The sequence below is a fragment of the Quercus suber genome, unplaced genomic scaffold (genome assembly GCF_002906115.3).
Source record: "Quercus suber isolate HL8 unplaced genomic scaffold, Cork oak 2.0 scaffold_214, whole genome shotgun sequence".
Classification (NCBI taxonomy): domain Eukaryota; kingdom Viridiplantae; phylum Streptophyta; class Magnoliopsida; order Fagales; family Fagaceae; genus Quercus; species Quercus suber.
This window is the reverse complement of record NW_027069672.1, coordinates 1-5,825: the sequence shown is the minus strand read 5'-3', so window position 1 is coordinate 5,825 and position 5,825 is coordinate 1.

Here is a 5,825-nt window from a genome sequence, read left to right as displayed (position 1 = left end):
AAATTTATCCAAATACAAGTAAAGCGCGTTTCGAGAAAAGGATATGCCAATTGCATAAAAATACGTCCTTAACAAAGAGTCCAAATTCTCACACTCTCAACTCTTGATGTATCCCAAAAAAAAAAAAAAAATTATCAAATGGTGGTTACCTTTTAGTTTAATAAAATTACGGAAGTTATTTTCTAATATGAAAATAACTAACTGTATAAAATAATTTTTTTTGAAAGGTTATAAATTATTCTAAAAATTCATATATGAAAATTCAAATAGCGTTAAAAACACTATGAACGTTTAGACCCCCAAACAATAAATTACCAATTCAAGCTTTATATCAAACAATGTATGTGCGGAAAATGATAACAAACTTATAACAGAATTGATAACCAATCTAAACAAAAAATAATCACAATCACAGCAGTAGTTAATTGGTAAAGATAAAGGGATGAGAGATGCAAACACAAGGACAACACATGATGTGTTATCGAAGAGGAAACCAAAGCCCTTGGCATAAAACCTCTCCGCCGCCCTCCAAGTGGTAAATAATCCACTAGAAAATGTAATTGGGATACGTGAACAGTAATAGACCTTCCAAGTCTAATCTACCTAGGTACCTAAGCCCTCCAAACTTCTTGCTCCAATGAGGTTTCGCCGAACGTTTTTCTTTTCTAGCTTACTGGATTCCTCTACAAACCATAGCATCAACCAGTAATCATTGGTCCCTTCCAAACTGCTTCCCTTAGCACTAAAAGAACCTTCTCACAGACGTGGGTATGGTGAGAAAAGGATTTGGTAAAGAACCTCTCAAGGATGTATCAATGGAGAGGAATAGAGTAGAGGAATTTAAAGAGTCTCTTAGGTGAAGATTGTGGATGAGTCAATCTTATTTTTCTCTAGGGTTTCTCTCTTAAAATTCGCTCTGGAAGCTCTCTACATTTCATGGGAATGAGGAGTGTTAGGACATATGTGTTCTCACTTGTTAAGAATATATGTCACTTATTTATGTAAATTGGCTAATCCTTTGACAAAACGTACTCTACTTGTAATTGAGTAGTTCTAGGTGTTTTTAATACTTCAAGAAACAAGGTTTCAAGATCAAGTGTTGAAATCATCAAGTCTGTCCAAGAAAAACAAGCTGAAGTACAAAATCATTAAAGCTCAACACTTGCTTGATAGCTCCTCGACACTTGCTATCTGTCGAGATTTATAAAATCAGATTTTCTGATCTGATTTATTGGGATCCGTGAATATGCTTTTGGGCCTTCTATTCTCCTAACTTTAAATATATAAAAGGATTGTTTTAAGAGCTGTCAAACTGTACACAAGTTGCATAAGTATTGAGCAAACTCTGTTCAAGCAATTTGTGATCAAAGACGAAGTTTTTGACCTAGTTCATTTTCGCTGAAGAAGTTGCTATATATTTGCACCAAAGGGTTTTATGACCAAGCATCTTCTTGATCTTCATCGTGTAGGATGAACTGAAGAACTTTGCAGCCAACCTCTCCTTCTAAGTTAGTGTCTGAAGTCATGTACTGGGATCCGTGCATTGGTTAGTCACGTACTTAGGAGCCGTGGATCAAAAAGGGGATCTGTCACTACAGATCAAGTCCAATTGGGTATTGGGGTAAAGTTTCAACTGTAGGTTGGTAAGGTACTTGGGATTCCTTTACTTGTAACAGCTTGATTTGATAATAATGGAGTTTCGAGAGTGGCGACCTGAAAATCACCCGGTAGCGTTTTTGCCGCAAGGGTTTTCCCCATTCATAAACAAATCACCGTGTCTTTTAATTTCCGCTGCATATTTAGTTTTTGGTGATTTGTTTGCGCTTCCACGCGTTTGCATAATAAATTGATTAATTAATAACTTGGCTAATAATTTAATTGGTTTAATCACAAGGGGTCATTTAGTTTGTGGCCTATCAAGTGGTATTAGAGCAGGCACACTCTAATTAGGTTTAATCTTTGCTGTGTTGATCCATTGACCCCTATTGTCATGGCTATAATCGGCTTGAAGAAATCTTTGTTTTCAAATACATCTTGTTTTTCTAATCACTATTTGTTTGAGTGTCTCAGAAAATACAAGTCTAAAAGTTATTTGAATTCTTTTATGATGACTATTGGAAAAGATCTCAGTTTGGCTAAAAAGAAACTAGACTATCTTAGAATGAAAATGTGCAAAGAAGTTCGTCTGAGAAGAGTGAAAGTTAAAGGCTTAGCTTATAAAAGGCAGTTGAGTGAAAGAACCATTCCCTCTGATTTGTCATCTAAGCATGAAGTGTGTTTCATGATGAAGTCTGCATTCAAAGTGATGGATACATGTCTATGGTACCTTGACAGTGGTTGCTCAAGACACATGACTGGAGACCGATCTCTCTTCTAGATCTTTGAGCCTAAAAAATGTGGTAATGTGACTTTTGGTGATAGAAGCAAGTCACAGATTAAAGGGAAATGAATCATATCTTTACCAGGACTACCAGACATTGCAAATGTTCTTTATGTAGAAGGTCTAAGGGTGAACCTATTGAGCATAAGTCAGATATGTGATCAAGACTTCATGGTGCTATTCGCAAAGGGAAAGTGTCTTGTCATGGATGAGTCTGGAAAAAAGCTCATTAGTGGGGTTCGCACTTTGGACAACTGTTATGGATTGGTTTCTGATGCTGATATTATGTGTAATAGCATTCGTTTGCCTAATGAAGATCTATGACATCAACGAATGGGACATGCTAGTTACAAGCATCTATCCATTGTATCTAAGCATGAATCAGTCTTAGGGATACCAAAGTTTAGTAGAATGAGTAATGTGATGTGTGGACCATGTCAGCTTGGGAAACAGACGAAAGCCAAGCATCTAGGCACTCACATCAGCTACCTCCAGACCATTGGAGTTTTTGCGTTTAGATCTTATGAGTCCAACCAGAACCGAGTCTCTTGGTAGTAAGAGATACATCATAGTTGTGGTAGACGACTTCACTAGATACACTTGGGTCATTCTACTACGATCCAAGTCTGATATTCCTGAGTACGTTGAGGCTTTGTGCACAAGACTATAGAATGAAAAGAGCCTAAAGATTGATCGAATTCAAAGTGACCACGGTAAAGAATTCGAGAACTCATACATGGAGTCTTTCTACGTAAGATCAGGTATATCTCAAGAATTCTCTACTCCTATTACACCTCAGCAAAATGGTATGGTAGAAAGAAAGAATAGGGTTATTTAAGAGATGGCCAGAGCCATGTTGCACAACAAAGATGTGGCTCGAAACTTGTGGGGAGAAGGCGTAAACACTGCATGTCATATTGTTAATAGGGTGTACTTCAGACCCGGTACCAAAAAGACTCCCTATGAGTTATGGAAAGGCGTCTTTACCTTGATCTTAATGGAAGGCAACCAATGGGCTTCTCTACCACGGATCCTAGGACTATTGAGAGGCCTTTCTATCTCAATCTTTAATTGTGACGCAAAGGGGGTTTCTCTACCTCAATTAGAATGGAAGGCAACCAAGGGACATCCCTACCTTGAAACTTAGGATCATTGAGAGGCCTTTCTATCTCCATCTTGAATTGTGATAATAAAGGGGCTTTTTTGCATCGATCTGAATGAAAGGTAACCAAGGGGCATCTCTACCTAAGAACCTAGGATGATTGAGTGGCTTCTCTATCTCAATCTTAAATTGTGACTTCCTAGGAGCTTTCCTACCTCGATCTAAGTGGAAGGTAACCAATGGACTTCTCTACCTCAGAACCTGGGATGATTGAGAGGCTTCTCTATCTTAATCTTGAATTGCAGTGACCATGGGGTTTCTCTACCTCAATCTTCATGGAAGGTAACCAAAGGACTTTTTTACCTTGAAACTTGGGACGATTGATGGGACTCTCTATCTCAATCTTGAATTGTGACGATAATGGGGCTTCTTTGACTCAATTTGAATCGAAGGTAACCAAGGGACTTCTTTACATCGGAACCTGGGATGATTGAGAGTTTTCTCTCTCTCAATCTTGAATTGTGACGATCAAAGGGCTTCTCTGCCTCAATCTGAATGGTAGTTAACCAAGAGGTTTTCTACCTCGTAACTCGTGATGATTGAGAGGCTTCACTCCATCAATCTTGAATTGTGATGACCAAGGAGCTTCTTTGCCTTGATTTGAATGCAAGGTCACCAAGGGACTTCTCTACCTTGGAACCTAGGATGATTGAGAGGCTTCTTTATCATAATCTTGAATTGTAACTACTAATCGGCATTTTTACCTCGATCTTAATGGAAGGCAACCAAGGGGCTTCTCTACCTCAGATCCTAGGGCGATTAAGAGAACTCTCTATCTCAATCTTGAGTTGTGACAATAAATAAGCTTCTCTACCTCGATCTGAATTGAAGGTAACCAAGGGGCTTTTCTACCTCGGAACCTAGGATGATTGAGAGGCTTCTCTCTCTCAATCATGAATTGCCGTGACCAAGGGGTTTCTCTGCCCTGATCTGAATGGAAGGTAATCAAGGACTTCTCTACCTCGATACCTAGGATGATTGAGGGGCCGCTTTATCTCATTCTTAAATTGTGACCACCATAGCGTTTTCCTACCTTGATCTAAATGGATGGTAACCAAAGGGGCTTCTCTACCTCGGAACCTGTGATGATTGAGTGGTTTCTCTCCCTCAATCATGAATTATGATGACCAAGGAGCTTCTTTGCTGCAATTTGAATGGAAAGTCCCCAAGGGGCTTCTATACCTTGGAACTTGGGATGATTGAGAGGTTTCTCTATCTCAATCTTGAATTGTGACGACCAATCGGCTTCTGTACCTTGATCTTAATGGAAGGCAACCAAAGGGCGTCTCTACCTCGGATCCTAAAATGATTAAGAAGCCTTTCTATCTCAATCTTGAATTGTGACGACAAAGGGGCTTCTCTACCTTGGAACCTGGGATGATTGAAAAGCTTCTTTCTCTCAATCTTGAATTGTAATGACCAAGTGGCTTCTTTGTCTCGATCTAAATGGAAGGTAACCAAGGGGCTTCTCTACCTCGAAACCTAGGACGATTGAGAGGCCTCTCTATCTCAATCTTGAATTGTGACGGCCAAGGGGCTTCTCAGCCTTGATTTGAACAAAAGGTAACCTAGGGGTTTCTCTACCTTGGAACCTAGGACAATTGAAAGGCTTCTCTATCTTAATCTTAAATTGTGTTTACCATAGGGCTTCTCTACATTGATCTAAGTGATAGGTTGCCTACGCACTTCTCTACCTCGGAACCTAGGATGATTGACAGGTTTCTCTCTCTTAATCTTGAATTGTTACAACCAAGGGGTTTTACTACCTTGATTTGAATTGTAGGTAACCAAAAGGTTATCTACCTTGGAGCCCGTGATGATTGAAAGGCTTCTCTTTCTCAATCTAGAATTGTGACAACCATGGGGCTTCTTTACCTCGATCTGAATGGAACGCAACCTAAGTGCTTTACTACCTCGGAACCTAGGACGATTGAAAGGTTTCTCTATCTCAATCTTGAAATGTGACTACCATAGGGCCTCTCTTCCTCGATCTAAATGGAAGGTGACCAAAGGGCATCTCTACATCGGAACCTAGGACAATTGAGAGGCTTTTTTATCTCAATCTTGAATTGTGACAACCAAAGGGCTTCTCTACCTCGATCTAAATGGAAGGTAACTAGGGGGCTTTTCTACCTTGGAAACTGGGTTGATTGAGAGGCTTCTCTATCTCAATCTTGAAATTGACGACCATGGGGCTTCTCTACCTCGATCTTAGTTTAAGGTAACCAACGTGCTTCTCTACCTCGATCTAAATGGAAGGTAACCAAAGGGCTTCTTTACCTC